Source organism: Acomys minous, assembly GCF_964271855.1.
Source record: "Acomys minous genome assembly, chromosome: 17".
NCBI classification, from domain to species: Eukaryota; Metazoa; Chordata; class Mammalia; order Rodentia; family Muridae; genus Acomys; species Acomys minous.
The window spans coordinates 30,799,142-30,816,682 of record NC_140500.1 but is presented as its reverse complement, the minus strand read 5'-3'; the positions used below and the strand labels follow the sequence as shown (position 1 = coordinate 30,816,682).

The 17,541-nt window shown below is 49.7% G+C and overlaps 1 protein-coding gene across 7 annotated transcripts in view; it reads left to right on the top strand.

Annotated features, from left to right (window-relative positions):
• HRH1 (histamine receptor H1) overlaps positions 1-17,541 on the top strand; it is a 156,974-nt gene that overhangs the window by 71,778 nt on the left and 67,655 nt on the right. The window lies entirely within an intron of this gene.

Sequence of the window (17,541 nt, the reverse complement as noted above, 5' to 3'; positions counted from 1 at the left end):
ATCTGACACGGAGGGCTTGAGTGCCCCACTCTTGGCTTTATTCCTGGAGGCAACCCGCAACCCTTGGAGACGAGGAAGAGGCCACAGAGATGGTTATGGATTAGCGTAGTTTATACAGCAGCCATGCAAGGCACCATTACTGAGCAATAGGCAGAGACTCAGAGAGGTTAAATAGATTGCCTAGAGTTAGCCAGCTGGACCGTGGTGGAGTGGGGATTGAGTACCAGTCTTGTCTGTATCTTAGACTATCGGTAACACTCAGGTGGCAGATGGAACTTCGGGTCCTTCTGTGCTGGGCTGGCAGCGGTGGAGATAAACAATAGATGGATGCTAGGCAACCGGGTCCTTAGCACCCCTGATTCTGCCTCCAATAAGTCTCTTTGGGTGGGTCGCTGCCATTGAGTAGCTTCCTGCAGGAATCTCTGCTCACCCCATGTTGATTTCCTGCTGTGACTCGGGACTTGCTGGACCTTCCATCCCCAGCCACCTAGCTGCCCCCTCCCCCAGAACATTGCCCTTGATGGATGAGCAGTCTTATTCCAGAAGGGGTCCCCAGCCTTGAACTGAATGTGGTGGGGAGGTATTTGTATGTCAACTTCTCCCCTGAACATTTTCATTTCTATAATCAAGAAGTGCCTGGAAGAAACGTAGAGAGGTTCTGGGGCCAGTCACTGTACTGTCCCTTATGCTCTGTCACAAGCTGCTTCACCTATTTGTTTTCCCATGTTTTGAATAGAGGTGTTTATGATTCCTTCTTCCCTGGGCTGGTGAGAGAATTAGCACAGACAAAGCACTGCAAAGGTACCTTGTAATTCACCAAACTACCATGTAAGTACAGCTGTTGTCACTGCCACACTGACAGACTCAGCTAGGCAAGCCTGTGAGCTCCTGGCCACTGTGCACCCCTTGCTGCTTTGGTTGTGTTTTTGTGATGCTGGGAATCCAGCCGGGAGCCTGGACCACTGAGCTACATCTCCAGCCCTAAGTCCCCTGGCTTTTTCACCTGTAAAGTGGGGGCAGATCTGGTTGGATATTGGCATATGGCAGAAGTCTTAGTGTAGCCTCTAATTTTAATAGGCAGAAGACTCCTCATCCACTCTGGCCCTGTGCCAGGTCCCAGGGAAGCTCCAGGCATTGCCACCATTGTCACTGCTACCCAGACCTGTCCCTTCACCTGACAGATTCAACTTTGTGCTCTTGTGTGGTTTGGGATCTCAAGCAGTTGTCAAACACACGTTTCCTAAAAGGAAGTGGTCGAGCTAGGAGGGGCTTGGGGAGTCTTGGGTTCTAAGGCAGAAGTTGTTTCCCTGTCTCTCAGCTTGGACTTGAACTGTGTGGTCATTACTTGGGTTCCCCAAGGAGAGGCAAGAATCTCTTGACAGTGATGGGGTTTAAGGGCACGTGTGAGGTCTATTTCACAAGATCTGTCCATAGCTGTCCCAACAGAGGACAGCAGCCACCGCCTCTGAGAGTGCGCAGTTGGCTGTGGCGATGCCACATGCTTTCTGAGCAAGGAATAGTGCATTCAGAGTTCTGCAAGCTCTCTCCCAGGGACGCACACTCAAGGTTGAAACCCACTTGTGTCCCTTAGAACTGAGTGGCCGTGGACTCCAGCACCCTCATCTATGAGATGGCCATACATCATCCTTGCCAGTGTCTGCTTCTCGGGATTAACTCAGAGATAGACAGGCAAAGAAAAGAAGAAGAGAAGGGCAGGAAGGAAAAAAAAAACAGCTGAGTATATAAATGGCAAAGAATTACATGCAATTGTAAATAAATCTCATTAGCATTCAGGCTGGGCATTAGCTGTAATTGCTCCTGATCCAAGACGCTTTATCTGAAAGCCATACCTGGCAGAGGATCATTCAAGCCTCAGTCACCCGCTGCCCTCTCTTTCACAGTGATGCGGAGCATTGCCGAATCTCGGGATGTAATTACAACAAAGCTCTGTGTCTTACTTATAAGTGACTCACTTCTGCCATTAATGGTGGCAGAGGACTCAGCTGCACACTCTCAGAGGAACAATGCTGCTGATGCTGCCCAGGGTCGGGGGGTGGGGGGGGGGAGATGCCTCACCTCTTTTATGCATTCAACAACCCCATGGCAATTCTCTGACGATCCTGCAGGAGGATCACATGGACTGAAGCTAACAGTTCTCAGTTGCTTACATGGTGAAGGGCCATTGCACCTTGTTGTTGCTAGAAGAATGTGTGTGGGCAACCACTATATCACAAAGAATGGAGTGGGCGATGGGATGAAGGCACCCCCAGGGATGAGGTGAAAGTGTAGCCACTGGTGTCAACTGTCCACTAGTTTGGATTTAGGGTCTGCCAGTTTGTCAGTGAGGCTTTGGTGGGTTCCCAGCTAGAATTGGTAGAGCAGGAGTTGTGTCTGTCTTTTTAAGGACCCCTGTTACATGAAAGGCACTTGTGGATGCCCAATGGAGAATTGGACCTTGGCCTTTTCATCTGTAGAACGGAGCCAGGTAGTGCACACATCCCCTAGGGTTTACTATGAGAACTAACTGAAGAAATGCTATAACCAGAGCATGGATCCAAGGATGCGTTTGATACCAAGTATATGGGCAGAAGGAAGGATGCTGTCATCTGGTCTAGGATATAGAATGTTAGTCTCTTACTCCCAGGCTACAAAAAAAAAAGCAATGGTAGTAGCCAGAAGAATATTCTGTATTTAGACAACACTTTACGAGAGAGTGTTTTCACATTCATTTCCCCCTCACACCGAGGCAGGAATCTCTGTTCTTATCTTAGAGGCGAGGAAACTGGGGTTCAGAAGGGTTGGTGGAACAGTGCAAATGCCCTTAGCTGTTTTCTACAAACAAGATAGATAAATACACACCAAAGCCAGAGTCTAAATGCAACACACAGCAGAACCTCAGGTCCTTCTGTGCTAGGCTGGCAGTGATGGAGATAAACAGTAGAGGGATGCCGGGCAAGCGGGTCCTCAGCACCCCTGCTTCTGCCTCCAATAGGTCTCTTTGGGAGGACCGTTGCCATTGAGTAGCTTCCTGCAGGAATCCCTGCTCACCCCATGTTGACATCCTGCTGTGACTCTGGGCTTGCTGGACCTTCCATCAAGATTCCCCACGTTCCCCTAGAGCATTGCTTCTGGTGGAAGAGGACAGGTAACTCTTGAGTTTCAAGTTCCACTTGTAACTGTCAAGCTCTCTGTTGCCCTCTAGAGGGTGGAAGGTGTAGTCCTTAATCTTCCATGAATATTGTACCTCTTTTCAATGTAGGGTTTCCATAACCATTTTTAGCAGCTCATAGTATGAATTCCCTTCCACCACCACCCCTCCTTCTATCCTTCTCTCCCCCCTCTGGTTTTTTTGAGACAAGAGTTTCTCTGTGTAGCCCTGCCTATCCTGCTGTCCTGGGACTCATTCTGTAGACCAGTCAGTCATCTTGTCTCTAACTCAGCGATCCGCCTGCCTCTGCCTCCAGAGAAGGGAACCCAAAGGCGTGTGTGTCACCACCGGCCAGCTCTTAATTTTCTCTTGATGATTCAATACATCTTTTGTTAGACATATTCCTAGATACTTGGTCGCTTGAGGCTGTTGTGTCTGTTAGGCATTTTTATATTTCAAATTAAACTTCCGTTGGTTTCTTGTTAGGGAAATACGTTTTTCATTTTGCAAATTGATTTTGGGACCAGAAATATTGGCCAAACCTCTTCCTAATTAGAAACTGTCGTAGCAGGTTCTTTAGAAAGCATGGCATGTGCAATAACAGGAGCTACAATGAGCAATTCCGTCTCTTTCTTTCTAACTCTCTTGTTCCTCCAAAGGCCTCAGTATGGCGAATTAAAGTGTCCTATGGGCACTGTGCCTTTTGCCAGGCCTGAGTAAGTGCTGTTTTAATTTGAAGAGTAAATATAGTTTGACTCTAGGTTTGTAGTAAATCACTCTGTCAGGTTGAAGAAGTCCCTTGCCTTCCCAGTGTCCAGTTTTCTGGGGTTTTCTTTTCTTCTCAGTCATTCTTGGAAATAGACATTGAACAGATGCTTGTCCTACCCAGCCTGGATGATCGTGTGATCTTTGCCCCCACCATTTTAATTTGATAAATGACCTTGGTTTTGCCTTCTTTGGCATAAACCCACCTTGCGTCATCCTGCAGCATCCCTGCAGCTGATGTTTTAGCGTACGGTTGTAATGCAAGTTCATGAGTGAAATTCCTGAGTATTTACATATTCAAGCGTGTTTATCAGACACTGGCGCTTTTACCTCCTTCTGTGCTGGAAGCAGTTGCTGGAGCAGGGAGCAGCTCCTCCTCGGGTGTTTGCTGGAGGTCACCAATGAGGCCACAGTGGGTGGACACACAAGTGTGGAGGGTGAGGAAGAAAGCCAGCTCAGCCATGTCCCAGAGGAATTTTCCAGCACCGACCGAGAGGCTCCAACTGCCTAGGGGCAGAAATGGACAGAGACCTCCAACCATCCATCCTGAGTGGCATGGGGGAGAGCCTAGCTATGCACATTGTGTGAGGTGTCTGCCAACCCAGGATCCCAGAGGGAGGAGGCTCAGCCCCAAGTGAAACCAGATGTTTGTGGGCCACAGTTGAGTCTCCCCCGGAGCTTGCTGCTGCTGTGGGCTGGGCGCTGGTGAATCATCATACTCTGGTGGCCAGAGACTGAGGAACTTGACTTCCTCCTGCATCTCTCCTCTTCCAGCTGGGGCTCTCCTCCCAGCATGTTAGTTTTGTAGGACCCCCCCCCCCACCTTTGACCTAATACTGTCTCTCCTGACTTTACTCCCACCCCCTCTCCTACTCTTCTGGGTAGCTAGATTTGGCTGAGTTTCTCAGCTGTAATCTTTCCTCAGTCCTCCTTGCTAGATGTGCCAGGCTCTGTACTAATTTGGATCATCTTTCTTAGTCACTGTAACAACACTATGGGTGGTCACTACCTACCTCTCCCAGATGAAGAGAGGCGAGAGCTCTCTTCGATTATATTCAATGGGTTCATTGTTCACGGTAAAAATGATTTGCTTTTTGCCTCCTTAACCAACAGTTTCCTTTAGGCTCCCCGGTCTGGCTCCCGAATCTTCCTTTCTCCCTTGTCGCTTCCCTTTCTGGCTTCCTGTGTCAGTGCTGGGTCACTTTGTGGAGGCAGAGCCACCATGTGGAATGCTACACAGGTCCAGGGGACACCGCTAGCAGGGGCTACACCTGGCTGCAGGCTTCTGTCTGGGCTGTGGTGGGTCCGCTTTGTCTCACTGGCTTGAGTAGTCCGCAGAGACAGGAAACAAAGTAGCTGCAAAGAGCTTGACCAAGGGGGAGCTTGACCAAGGGCGAGCTTGACCGAGGCACTGTTGTCTCAGGCATCAGGGAAAGGAGGTGAAGGCTTGTCCTGCCTTTACGTGTGATGGGTGAGAGAAAAGTGTGGGGTTTGTTTTTGGTTTTGTTTAAGGACCTATGCAGCTACCCTCACCCACCCTTAGGGACAAAGTAGGGAAGGAGTCAGCCGAGAAACACCCATTTTACCCTCTCCAGCAAGCCCAGGGGCCACTTCTGGCTGGAAACAGGCAGCCAGGTGGACTAGCAGATAGCAAGCGAACCTTCTGAGGGCCTCTGCAGGCACAGAGACGATACAGATGAGTGCGGACTGAGCCACGCATTTGAGGGGTATTTGTATAGCGTGTATTTTATAGCTATCAAATGTATTTTATAGCTACCAAATGCCTACCCAAATGCATTTTATAGCTGCCAAATGTATTTTAAGCTACCAGATGCCCGCCTTTCTAGGCAATTTCGATGTGGTTTCTTCATTTAGCTGGGCTTCTCACATTTGCTCGCCGGCTTTTCTCTGTTCTTGATGAGGATCACTGATCTTCACTAAGTAAATGCACACTTCTGTCCCTTGCCCGGAGCCCATGTGATGCAGAGTCATGGCTTGGTCACACATATGGCCTCAAGGGCTTGAATGAGACTTGCCCTCGGGGGTCTCACTCACAGTGGGTTTTGCAGTTCTGAGGACCTCTCTCTGGGTAACTTGGCACCAGCCTCCCTGGAGGGCTGCAGACAGCCCTGCTCTTTCTAGTGTTTCCCAAGGCTCCCTGCCTGAATCTGGGGGAAGGATGATCTTGCATTTAAATCAGGTCATTCCTATTCCTCCCTGAGAACAAGCACATTTGAGGCAGAAAGGCCCAGAGAGACTAGTGCATGCACAGATTCAGCTGTTCAGTGCCATTTGTCAATCCAGCCAAGGGTTAGGGTTGGGGGACACAGGGCTCTGTGTTGGTCCCACCACTTTCCCGGCTGTGTCCTGGTCAAATGCCCTGACTTATCTGTACCTCGGTAGCCGCTCTGTATGGTTAGCTGTTCAGTCTCATGCCATTTTAGGCAAAGATGGATTGAAGGTAGGTCACTGTTCCCGTTAAGAGTACAAGGAGGCAGAACAGGCATTGTCATTACAGGAGGTGACCGTTGTATGTGTGTTACTTCCATAAGACCTTCCAGTGGGACAGATATGATGGTAGAACTCAAGGGCTCAGTTAATATATGTGTTTATGCCTTAAGTTCTACAATATGTTTTAAAAAGTTTAATAATAATAATAATAATAATAATAATAATAATAATAATAATAATAGTGATGATAAAGCCCAGGTATGATGCCTGGGACAACAGCAGCTGGAGGTAGGAAAACCAGGAGTTCACGGTTATAGTGAGTTTGAGGCTAGCTTGGGAGACAGGAGGCTCTGCCCCCCAACAACTTCTACTAACACACACACACACACACACACACACACACACACACACACACACATACACACACACACGGCTAAAAAAAAATGGTTCAGCAGTTAGTAGCATTGGCTGCTCTTGCGGAAGACCTGGGTTCAAGCCCCAGCACCCACATGGTGGCTCACCACTACCTGTAACTTCAATGGGATCTGATGCTCTCTTCTGGTCCCCATGGTCACTAGGCAAGAACATGGTACACAGACTACATGCCAGGCACACCCATATACATAAGGTAAATCAGTTTAAAACATTATAACCAGTTCTAAAGAGACTGCATGTACAATGTTCCTGAAGTCTGCGGCACTGAATAGAACTTTCCCTTGGCTCTGGAGCTGAAGAATCAAAGAGCAGCCTCTGCCCCGTAGGACCCGCCCACTCTAAGTGCAGGAACAGGTGACCCATTTTCCATCCCATTTCACGGAGAACGTTAGCCACGCCTTTTCTTTATCTTGATGTTTCTTTTCATTTATTTATGTACGGTTAATTTTTTTCCTTAAAGTTTCCACATCTTTTGAAGTTTTGCCTGTATGCCCATGCATACATGCATATAGTACTAGAGGCCAGAAGAAATCATCAGATGCCCTGGGACTGGAGTTTCCAATGGTTGTGAGCTGCCCAGTGAGTGCTGGGAGTTGAACCCAGGTCTTGCCCTGCAAGAGCAACCGATGCTCTTAGCTGCTGAGCCACCGATCCAGCCCCTATTTATGATTAAAAAAAAAAAAAAGATAAGAGTCTCACTCTGTAGCTTAGGATAGTCTGCAACTTGTGTGTAGCTCAGGATGGCCACCTGCCTCAGTTTCCCAAGTGCTAGGATTCCAGGTGTGCAGCCACATCCACTTAGACATGTCTAGATGTGTGAATGCTTACTGTGTGCCACTGTCACCTGCAGTGTTTGGAACACCCACAGGCTGCAGTGCCTTGTAGCCGAGGGCGATGGTCCATGCTGCATGGGTTGCAGTCTCAGCACTCTGGTGTGTTCTGGCAGCGATGGAATGGCCTTACGACGCATGCCTCATAATGAATCCTGTCACATTCCTGTCGCTCAGTGACGCCCGGCAATTTACTGCCAGGATCATTTATGAGTATTAAATGAGTCATGAAGCTTGAGAGAATTAATGCTTGGAAAGCATCTACAACAGGGGCATAAGTGTATTAAATAAGCTTATTAATCAATAGCCTCACGGAATGCCTAACTACCCACCCCCCTCCCACCGCCCCCCAGGAAGTCAGCCATAGTTTCTCTGGGTTTTTAATTTGCAGTGGTTTGGTCCTGTCCCAGAATGTCAGAGCCTATGGGCCCTTTCTGAATGGCATTAGTATTTCCTGTGGGGAAGCAGCTCACAGACCATAAGCTGCCGGGGGTGGGTGCTAGTGGCTGCTTTGCCAAGGCTCCCCTGGGGCAGGTGGGGGTTAGAACCTAGGAACAGGTGGGTGTGGTGGTCTTCAGTGGGGCTTCTGAGTCTCATCCTGGACATGTCCGGCTGCCTGCTGCTGCACACAGAGACCAGGCAGAGAGCACCGAATCCCCTGGCACTGAACGGCTATGAGATTACAAATGGGTGCCGGGAATCCTCTGGAAGAGCGTCACATACTCTTAACCACCAAGACATCTCTCCAGGCTCCTGGACTCCAATCTTTGGCTTCCAAGGAAGCATTTTAAATCTCCCTGGTCCCCGTTTCCTCATCTCGAAAAGGGACACACAGTGCTACTCATCTGACAGCATTCTTGAGAGCCTAGTGTCCCAGATCCCGGAAAGGCCTGGACTTTCACTTCCCAGCTGTCTCCTTCTCCTCAGGGAGGCCTGCCCTGCTCCACCCCATGATCTGACCAATTATCTCTTTGGTTGTCTGTGCAGCCCCTGGGGACAGTATCTGCTGGCATCCCTTCACCTGCAGTGACTTTGTGAAGAGCTGGCACCTAGTAGGTGCAGAATACAAACCTGTCGAATGCAAGCTAAAAGGTAGCAGGCGGCCACGCAGCCCACCACGGTGTCTCTGCTTAATGCGGGCCTGGCACGGGGCCACTCAGACTGTGGGGCTGAATGGCTGGTAGTAAGAAGCCCTGGACAGAGACAAGCTGTCTCCACTATTGCTCGGGAGCTCGATAAATATTTGTTGGTAATTTATCGATTGATTCTCACAGCACCTGGCACCGGGCTTGACCGAGGCCTTCCATTAGCAAGTCAGGAATATGAGACACACAGAGAGAGAGAAAGAGAGAGAGAGAGAGACGGTGTTTCCTTCTCTTCTCTCTCCTGTAGGGGGCTGGGCGAATAGTAGGCCTTGCCCAGCTCCAGCTCTGTCCAACTGAATGAAGATAAAAGGCAAGGCAGCTGGAGAACAAAATGTCACTGTGATTGCCAATCAGCACGGCTCAAGAGCGAGTGTGGCTGGAAGGCAGAGCTGGCTGCGTTCCTGCCCAGGTGCGGCGGTGCTGGAAGCTGGCCAGGCAGCCCCTCCTTTCTGGGGGAGAGCCTGGCAACATATAGGCTGCCAACCAGGCTAGCTCTGACTGGGTCTGTTTGCACATTACCTTTTCGATCCGTGTGTGTGTGTGTGTGTGTGTGTGTGTGTGTGTGTGTGTGTCTGTGTCTGTGTCTGTGTGTGTCTGTGTCTCCAGTTGTGTGAAAAGAGGTAGAAAAGACGGCTCAGCTAGGATAGGGAAGTGTGGCAGTCCAAGGTGTTGGGTGCTGGGTTATTACCTGTGTAAACAGAGGATGGAAGAAACGGGGTCACTGGTCTTTTGGGGGCTCCCATTCCACTGACAGGCAAGGAGCTGTGCTCTGGCCACTTCCCTTCCTTAGGTCATCCTGTTTGCTCAGCCATTTGGGAAGGTGAGTGTTAGTGCACCCACTGGGGCTGGAGGTGCTGGCTGACACACCAGAGGGACTAGCAGGTGCCAGAAACGTGTTTCGGAGGTCCAGGCAAGAGGAGAGGGTTGTGGGAGAAGGAGACAGGGAGGCTGTTCAGAGTCAGTGAATGAGCTCTGGGCAGGTGGCATGGTGATGTAAGGGTGACTGGCCGTTGTGGGAGGTAGTGCTAAGGTCATGTTCTCTGATAGATCACTGTGTTTATCCTTTTATTCATTGTGGGGACTCAGTTCAGGGGGTCAGTGGAGTAGGGTAGACTTGACAGGACCCTCTGCAGGGGATTCGGGGTTCTGCAGGCACTGTGCCACTTGCCCACTTGAGGGAGCTAGGAGTGGTGCTCTTTCACTCTACTGGAGTGTATGCTGGAGTGTGCTTAGTGAGTGGAGTCTGCAGGTTTGCTGTGGGGTCTGGACGATCAGGGCTGGCTGGGGCCCCTAAGAGGTATGGTGGGCATCCTGAGACATCCTTCCTTGCATTTCATCTCCCATAGATGCCAGGTGGCTGCAGCCCACCGGTACCCAAGCCCACTTCCTGCACCACCCTGCATAGCTTCAGCATACATCACCCCCCACACACACTTCTCTGGACCCCAGTACCTGCCCAGATGTCTCTCAACACCTAATTACCTGAGATGGTTCCAGGATGGAGTCTGACCATGTCATCTCCTGTTCCAAACCCAGTGATGACATCTAGAGATGTCACCTAGAGCCCTTACAAGGAATGAGCCTCAGATAGATCCGAGAATGTCTCTGATGAATGCACTGGCCGGTGAGGAGAGTAAATGGCAGAATCACATAGGCAGCATGCACAGCATCCTGGGTAGATTTATTTGTTTTTGTTTTGTTTTGTTTTTGTCAACTTGACACAATCCAGGGTCTCCCAGGAAGAGGGAATACCAATTGAGAAAATGTGTCCATCAGTTTGCCTGTAAGCAAGTCTGTAGGACGTTTTCTTAGTTGATAATTGGTGATTGATGCCAGAGAGCCCAGCCTAATGTAGGTGATGCTACCCTGGCTGGGTGGTTTGGGGTATTTAAGAAAGCGAGCTGAGCAAGCCATGGGGAGCAAGGCAGTAAGCAGTGTTCCTTTATGGTGTCTGCTTCAGTTCCCATCTCTAGGTCCCCGCCTTGAGTTCTTGGCCTGGTTTCCCTCAGTGATGGACTACAAGCTGTAAGCTGCAATAAGCTCTGTTCCCAAACAAGTTACTTACGTGACAGTGTTTTATCACAGCAATGGAAACTTAACTAGGACAGAGATCATAGACAGCAGAGCTCCCTGGTCACAGCTAGGGCTCCAGGCCCACTCTGAGCAGGCCTCTAGGTCACTGCACACAAGAGAAAGTACATAACCTGTCTCTGCACACCCCCACCCGCATCAGTCATCAATTAAGAAAATGTCCTACAGACTTGCTTACAGGCAAACTGATGAAGGCATTTTCTGTGAAACCAACCAGAAAGTCTGCACCCCATGGTGTGGCAGGTGTTCTGCCATCTACACTGCCAGTCTGTGCTGGGGACAAGTAGCACGCGTGTTAGCTCTTTGCCAGCCACATGATTATAAGTGCTCACATAGACACAGACACATCTCTTCCATTTTCCAGCTCTAGGACTCAGGGAAGGTGTGTCCTCCTCTAGGAAGCCCACCTGGATTATCCACAGCCTAGGTTAGGATCTTCCTTGGCCTCACAGCACCCCTGGACCTACATCTGCCACACACATCCTCCCCCCTCCCCCTCCTTTCCTCCTTCCCTCCCTCCTTTCCTCCCTCCCTCTTTTCTCTATTTCTTTCTTTCTTTTTTTTTAATGAGACAAGGTTTCTCTGTGTAGCCTTGGCTGTCCCGAACTCACTTTGTAGACCAGGCTGGCCTCGAACTCACAGAGATCTGCCTGCCTCTGCTTCTCTGAGTGATGGGATTACAGGCTTGCACCATGGAACCCGGACACACAACATTATTTCTTACTGTGGCCATCAGTCTTCCTCCGGTATGAGCTGCCCGAGGGCACAGGACTGTGACTGACCCCTCGCTATGTTTCTACATCCATCACAGTGCAGGAAACATAAGGACACTTAGGAGATTACTGAATGAAAGGATGACTGAGTGAACGACTGAATGAGTGAGGGTGAGCAGGGCTTTGCAACACGAGACTTCCGTGGGCAGAGCTGAGGTGATGGGACGTTCTAGGCAGTACTGTCTGTGGCTGAGAGTTTGGAAACTTGCACCCTAGGAAGGATGTATGACCAGGTGCCCTCAGAGGGGTGACCTGGGAACTTAACAGGAAGTAATTAGTGAAAGGGGACATGGTGGGAAAGCCCAGGACTCTTTGTGAGGAGAAAAGGAGTGTGGCTGTGATGGGGCGGTCATGATAGAGGGTGGGGGAGGGGCCGAGGGAGGATTCTTTTACTTCTACCTGATCCCATGGACCTTGCTAAATGCCTCTGTTATGCCATGGATTCCTTCTGAGGTCACGGGAGCAGCTGGCCGGACTCTTTCCACAGCCAGACTGTAGTGTTTCAGAGGTGGAACATAGAGGCACCATTGTTTAGTCGGTTTTCTCCTTAAAAATCTTCTTATGTACAGAGACGTGCTGTTTGCCCCTTTCCTTACACTTTTCCTCTCCACAGAGGGCTGCGGGCCTGGGGTGTGCAATGCATGCTAATGTGGAGTCCTAGAAGTTGTCACTCAGTTCCTGCAGGAGTAAAACTTATGTAGCTTCCCACTCAGATGGACTCTTTCCCTCCCCCTGCTTCCGCTAGGGAGACCTAGGCCTTTGGATGGGCACCTGCACACGAGACTTCCCTCTGAAAACCTTGGGACCAAACAGAATCCTATTTGTCTAAAAGCACTAGGAAAGACAGTGCCTGGGCCAGCAGCTGAGGCCCATGTAGGCTAAATAGGAGTTGGAGGTTGTTTGTGGATATCATGAAACTATATGTATAAGCACCTTTTAAAACTTTTTTTATTTGAGGTTCCTTAATGTCTCTATCTTCTTTCCAACCCCCGACCCTAGGTAGGAGAGAAAAAATCAGAAGGGACAGGGGAAATAAACCTCTTTAGACTTAGTTCTGGCTAGTTAGGTTCATTGGATTCTTTGGAAAAATACAAATCTCAGTTGTCAGGATATCCAGCAGTCTCCTCAAAGCATCCTTTCTCTCTCTGGGCTCTGATATTTATACCCTGTCAGAGTCCTCAGAATTAAACTAACTGTACCTGACAAAGACCACACCCGCTCCAAGGTGCATGAATAAACTAAACTATCAGCTGTGGATAAACTAAAAGTGTCTCTATATCCCACACTTGGGATTAAATGAAAAACCTATTTATATAACATAACTGAGTTTTTAAAGAAACCAAATTTCCACTATACTGCACTGAGGACACTGTACAGCCATGGCCTGCTATCCTGATGGGTGGCAAGGAGGATGACTAACAAGGACACAGGGAGGGGACAATGCAAAGGGAGACTCAGAGAGACTAAGTGACTAAGCAGCACATAGCTAACGTGTAGCCAAGCCAGAGTTTGAACTGGGATCTTGCCGCTCCCAGCCACTGTGTCACAAGCCACTTGGAGTGTGATGCCACCTGCCTGGGCTTATGAATGGCCACATTTAACCAGTCTTTACAGGTCTTCATGGGGGAGGTCAGGCTGCTGTCATCTAGTTAACTCTTTCCTAACACTGAAAAGTGGATGCTTGCAGGAGCTATGTGTGTGTACCCCATCCCCTGAGCTCCGGGCTGGATACATAATTCTGGGGAGCCTGAGGTTAGTTGTTTCCTGATACTGCTGTGAGAGGCAACGAGGGGGAAAAGTCCTGCACAGACAAGAAAAGCCAAATACTGAGCACTGGATGAAAGTGTAGCCTTGGGGTGAGCCACAGACAATGGGTTCGGGACTGACACTGGGCTGGCTTGCTCTCTATTGGTGTCAAGAGCTAAGGATGACCTCAGTGGCTAGTCCCATGGTTTTCTGTGATTGGTTTGAGGAGAAATCCCTGCAGAAGTGAGCTTTTCAGCTGAATATGCCCTGTCCCTTTTATCTCAGGTGCAGAGCTATGTGTTGGACTCTAAATGCCACTCTGAGAACACTTGTTTTCAAGTTGAGCATCTCCACATTCGTGCTTCCTGGGGAAATTGCCCTCATTAGTCTCCATCTCCTGACCCAAGGCGGGGTGATAATGGTGTGTGTGCCGAGCATCTGCTGGGAATTGGGCACGATGCTGAGCATTTGAGTGTCACTTCTGAACAACTCTGGGAGACTTGGAAAGCTGTTATCTGCATCTTTGAGATAATCTGGGAGCTGAAAGAGTTGCGCCATCAGTATGTGTCACCTCAAAGGCTCATGTGTTAAGACCTGGTCCGGCCTGTGCTGCTGTTGGGAGCCATAGAGTCTTTGGGAGTTTGGGCCTGATAAGAGGATGTTAGGCCATCAAAGAACATGTCCTTGGAGAGATAGTGGGACCCAAAATCCCTTCCTTTCCCCCAACCCCTGCTTTCAGATGCCATGAGGTGAACAGATGGTGACCCTGAGGTGACAGTATGTGCTGCTGTCATGACATAACAGTGTCAACACAGCCCATGGTTCCTGCTGTCCCCTCACTTCTATAGGCCTGCGATATTTTTACTCCTTTTCCTCGTTGGCTCTTGATATCCATTCTCCTCTCCTGTGCTGGCTCATGACATTTTTCATCTTGGACCTGTGCTGGCTGTGATGTCTCTTGTTCGTGGCCTATGACTCCATGACTTCGTATCTCTGCTTTGTTTTTTCTGCCTGTTTGGTTTTGTTAGCCAGGAATCACTTGGACACACAGTTTACCCCAGCCACACCATATAGAGCCAATTGATGGTTGGCTATGACTGGTCCTGTTCCCAGTGACTAGGGTGACAGAGCCACGTGCTCTCCAGAGGCTCATAAGCCTCACTTATTCATGCAACACGTTTCATCAGGAGGGACTATTTCACTACCTTGGTGTTGAGGACCAAAGTTCTGGAGGATGAGATGCAAGAATGGACTAGAAAAAAGGTCTGTCCAGGGCTTTGTTCCTGTGCGTGTGTGTGCATGGGGGGTGAGGGGAAGAGGGAGGTTGTTAGCATCTACAACAGTACTCAGGAGAGCGAGCAGTAGACACGAGGACAGGAGGGTCCCTGCACATGACTCGATGAACAGACAGGGGCTATGAAGTACATGGCACCCAGGTCTTAGGTCCCGGTCCTTAGAAATGACCATCTCACAGAGAGTACCAGAGAGCCCCTCCCCAGCTCTTGCCCAAATAGCCTTTCTCTAGACACTGTTCAATGAGAAACAAGAGTTTTCCTCTAGAGAGTCACTGAGAAAGACAAGTTCTTATGTCCCACTTAATGTTGCAAGAGATGAATAGGTACCACCAAGGACCCTGGGAGATAATAAAGGATTAGAGCTCTTTTAGAAGCAGCCAGAGAAGGCTGGGGAGGTGCCTTCCTCATCCTCTGAGTCCAGTCCCATCTGCCTATCCTGGGTCCTGTGCTGCCTGAAGAGCACAGAGTCAGTTCTGTGGGGCCAGAAATATGGAGATTGATGTCAAAATGGCAGATGTGAGGGCAGGAAGGTCTCTTTACCCAGAGAATGAGAGGTAGGCATTTGGATTGAGTGAAGCCTGGAGAAGAATATTCTGAAAAGAGACATTAGAAAGGCCTTGGAGTGCAAGTAGTTTGGAATGTTCTAGAGCAAAGTAAGAAGACCTGAGTGAAGAGGCATAGTGAGTAAAGGTGAATGTGGGAGAGATCAGGCAGTAGAGGACATTCCTGGACCTTGTGATGTCTTGTTTTGTTCAGAAGACCCTGAGAGCCACTGGGGAATTCTGGGCCACCAGCAGCAGGACCAAAGGTACTGTGACAAGTGTTGCTCTGGCTCCATTCACCTGGAACGATGAAAGAAGAAAGCAGGGAGTGGCAGAATGAGTCTGGAACACTAGTTTTGTTCCCTGAAGCCAGGAGGTCAGGACAAAGACCAAGATGTGACCAGAGGTGGTGAGGACTGGTGGGCTCCTGACATGTCCTATAGGCAGAACTGGGTAGCATGAGTGCCTCTCTGTGCTCAGGTAGCACCCATACCGTGAGTGTCCAGCAGGCTAGACCACCCTCCCTTCTGCAGCTTATGCCTCCACTCCTTTGTGCCATCCCTGCCAGCATTCTGAAGTAGACATCTCGTTGCCAGATGCTGTCATGGAAACGAAGAGATGGGGAAACAGGAGAAGCCCAGAGGAGGGATGGGGGTGGGAGGGACGTCATTCCCTTGCTCACCCTGTGGCCAGCTCATTATACCAAGTGACAGCTCTGAGGAATCAAGTTGGGGCAGGCAGATGGAGTGATGGAGAAGACAAAGGTGGCTTCATGAACTGGGGAGTATAGGGGCCAGGGCAACCACCCATGAGGCCAGGCATAGCTTTGTCATAGGCTCCCCAGGACTCATGCAGACTAGTGCCAGACTGTGACTCATCTTGTGACCTTTGCCCATCTGCCATTGCTCCTGTGCTCGGCAAGAGCCTGTGCAGTCACTTCCCTTGGACACCTTCAACATGTCATCAAGTCAAAGTTTCTGACTCTCCTGGGCTCTTGTCACAGTGTGGAGACAGAAGCTGTTCTGTGATGTTGCCTGGTCCCCTCAGCCAAGTGACCTTCCATACCTTATCCTTTCCTGGCACCTCATTCTAGGGAAAAGTGTTCCCCCTTCTCTACACCAAGCCATCACACACAGTTTTTGCTGCATCCTTCCTGTGTGTGTCCATTGTTTGGCTCTCCTCCCACCCCCCCACCCCTACCCCCCACCCCCTCTACCCCACCCCACCCCCGTCCCATTTAAGAAGCCAGCTTCAAGCTTTGTAGCTCCAGAGCTCAGCAGGACACCTGAGCTCTTAAGTCTTCCAAGGCCATGTGGGAACCTTGAGCTGTGGGACAGCTGTGGGAACCTTCATCTGTTCTGATTGGTTCTTGAACCAGCCCGGTAGGAATCAACAGGGTTTCCCAGGCGCAGCCCTGTGCCGTTGTTACTTGCTGTGTGTGTGTGGTTATTTTCCTCATTATTGAGATGCAAATTCCTGACAAACGCCTTTAAAGAAAAGAAGGAAGGCAGGAAGGAAGGAAGGTAGATGGGTAGGTTGTGCTGGCTCATAGTTCAGAGGGATGTAGTCCACCAGAGGCATAGTAGCAGGAGTGTGGGATGGCTGGTCACATCCTGTCTGCAGCCAGTGTGATACTAATTTCCTACTTTGCAGGACCTGGAATGTCTGATAGGAAGTCTCAGGAAGAGGTTGTGAAGATTAAGTTAGCCTATGGATATGTCTATGAGAGATTCTTTTTTTTGTTGTTGTTGTTGGTTTTTTTCTTTTGTTGGTCTTTCTGTCTGTCTGTATGTCTGTATGTATGTTTTAATTAGCTTTAATTGTGAGCTCTACACATCCTAGAGTCATCTGAGTGGGAAGCCTCAGTTGAAGAAATGTCTAGGTCAGATTGGCCCATGGATGGGTCTGTGGGTGAGCATCTTGAACATTAGAGGAGCAGGAGGACCCAGCCCACTGTGGGTGGAAATGTCCCTGGGCTATGTAGGCGAGCTAGCTGAGGGTGAGCCTGAGTGAGCCAGCAAACATCCTCCTCCCCTACAGTTCCCGCCTTGGGTTGCTTTCCTGACCGACCACACCTGGAAGTGGAAGAGAAACAAACCCTTTCCCCCTAAGTTGCTTTTAGTCAGAGTTTTGTCACTTTAGCAGAAAGGAAACTAGCCCCAACCTGGCCACCGTGTGTACCGTGATATGCATGTGGAAGTTGAGGGCAAGTTGTGGGAGTTCGTTCTCCTCTTCCGCGATCTGCTCTCACGAGTTTGAACTTCGGTCTTCAGGCTTGGCAGGAAGCGCCTTTACTGGTTGAATCATCTCAGCAGCCCTG